We start from the raw sequence: 2,855 nt of genomic DNA on the forward strand, positions 1-2,855 counted from the left end.
AACCCTCCCCGGGCCAACCAGGTCCCGACGCCTCTTTGGCCCCGCCCCTACCTTCCCTGTTTACTTGGCGACGAGTAGACACGACCCCTCGCGGGCGAACGGTAGCCAATCAGAAACTATGCCTACGCAATAGCGTCCTCAGCACTTTTCGCTGATCACTTTCTGTGAAGACTGCGCATGCTCCAGGAGCCAGCCCCGGGTCAGACGCTCCTTCTGCTCTTACCAGCCCAGCCCCGCCCTTAGATTCCGATTGCTGGCCCTTGTTTGGAAGTTTACAATAAAGCAGCCAAGCTCCTCAGTCACACATCCTAGTGATGTATATATGTCATTCCTAATCTCCCAATTCGTCCCACCCTCTCCTTCTCCCCCTGTGTCCTCATGTCCATTCTCTACGTCTGCGTCTCTGTTCCTGCCCTGCAAATAGGTTTATCTGTACCATTTTTCTAGATTCCACATATACGTGTTAATATATGATATTTGTTTTTCTCTTTCTGGCTTACGAAAGCACGGAGTCAAACTCTGGACCGCCAGAGAGGTCCTACATCATTGATCTTATAGGACTATATATTTGGTCAATCATTTCAAGTCAGCTAATCATCATTAATTTTATCAGAGGCTCAGTCACACATTTGGTAATGTGAGAAACAATCCTGTAAAACAGGCAGAATACAAGTAATATAGCTAGTAACATTAATAAAGTCATAAGTATTTATGCTAAGAACTTCTCTTATGTGCAGGCTAGTATCTCCCCAGGTCGTCTAATCAGTCTGTTCTTCACTAATCGCTATCTTTAAGCGAAATGATACATTGGAATTGTACATAAAGTTCACCAAATATGTCTGTACACACAAGGATTGAGAAAGGAATGTTATTTTCTAAGGAGTTATATGGTTGGCGCCAGAAGAAAAATTGATCTTGTATTTCTGCTATTGGGGAGGTCTGGTTAATGCATAATGCAGATGCACAATGCACACTAGAGAGGAAGAAAGCCCAAACTGGCAGAGAAAATTTTTAAGTTTTTCTTGTCTTGCCTTAAAATGTGAATGTTTATTTCATCATTGGGAAAAGAGTGAATCAAAGACATTTGAGTTTGAACTCCAGCGCCACACTTATTATTTTGTATGTTACTTAACTTTCTAAGCCTCAGTGTCTTCCTCTATAAAATGAGAATAATCATCCCTTCCTCAACTGGTTAAATAAGAATCAAGATAACGTACATAAAAACTTAGCATAGGGCTTCGCTGGTGGCGCAGTGGTTGGGAGTCCGCCTGCCGATGCAGGGGACACGGGTTTGTGCCCCGGTCCGGGAGGATCCCGCATGCCGCGGAGCGGCTGGGCCCGTGGGCCATGGCCACTGAGCCTGCGCGTCCGGAGCCTGTGCTCCGCAACGGGGAGGCCACAACAGTGAGAGGCCCGCGTACAGAAAAAAAAAAAACAAAAAAAAACTTAGCATAGTGTTTAGTACTTAAAAAGCACTCAACAAATGGTAGCTTTTTATCACTGCTCAGGTTATTGGGTTTTTAAAAATATTTATTTATTTATTTATGGCTGTGTTGGGTCTTAGTTGCGGCACGCAGGATCCTTCACTGGGGCATGTGGCCTTCTCTCTAGTTGTGGCACGCCAGCTCCAGAGCGCGTGGGCTCTGTAGTTGCAGCACTCAGGCTTGGTTGCCCCTCAGCATGTGGGATCTTAGTTCCCGACCAGGGATCGAACCCGAGTCCCCTGCATTGGAAAGCTGATTCTTAACCACTGGACCTGAGGTTATTGTTGATGTTGTTTTTGTTTTTACGTTTAAAGTAACCAACAGACTAGAGGCATGGGTTTTCTCAAAAGATGACCAGACCCCTTGTAACCAATATTTTAAAATCATTCTTTCTTGAATCTAATTATTGCCACAACTAAGTAGAAGTACTGAACTGAAAGAATTGTTTAATTGTACGTACGGTGTTAAAAAACAAAATTCAACTGGATAAATTTTAAAGATCTTACGGGCTTTATTCAATGATTCATGAATTGGGCAGCATCCCACGTAGCAGATAGAAAGGAACTCTGAGGAGCTGTACAACGTGAAAGACCTTTATAGGCAGTGGGCCAAGGAAGTTATAGCTGAAAGCAGATTGGTTGTGGCAGCGTTCACCTTCCTTTCGGGCCGGGATGCAGGGGTCTATCAGAAAGATTACCTCACTAGTGCTGACCAGGTGAGTCCAGATTGCCTCATTTAAGATTCCATGTCTGGGAGAGGCTGAAACTGTAATTAAGTAAAGTATTAAGTTTGGGTTTAGTGACATAGGGCTTAGCATAGGTGACTCCCTTTGGGGCCTGTTGTCTTGTTTTTAACAATGAGAATATCTTAAACTTTTTTTTTGCCAAATAAACCATTCTAGGCAAAGGTCCATACAGATGGTTCAATTTCCCCTTTCAGTTACAAGACATGTTATTTCCTTTTCCTAACAAGACATCAAATAATTAACTAATACTTGCCTCTTATGTCCCAGAGGCCATGGCCACAGAGATGACCTCTTAGTATGATTCATCTCATTTAGCCCTTAAGCTTCAAATTATGGTCAAGGAAAGCTCCAAGATTCAGAGTTCTCCCTTGAATTCTGAGTTTTCTCTATGGAAAACCCTCAGAAATTATTTCTGTATTTACTTCTTAGAACTTGATTCTCCTTTTACTGAAAAGTGTCAATACATTCTCTATTGCCTTTTAAGAGCTAGCACCTACCAAATGCTAAGCATGTGGCAAATATTGTTCTTTGTCCACTACACAGATTAAGCCACGTAACTGGCATTACAGCCCCTATGATGTTGGAAACTGAGTAAAGTAACTTGCTTGTGGTCATGCAGCTGGTAA

The sequence above is a fragment of the Globicephala melas genome, chromosome 16 (genome assembly GCF_963455315.2).
Source record: "Globicephala melas chromosome 16, mGloMel1.2, whole genome shotgun sequence".
Taxonomy (NCBI): Eukaryota; Metazoa; Chordata; class Mammalia; order Artiodactyla; family Delphinidae; genus Globicephala; species Globicephala melas.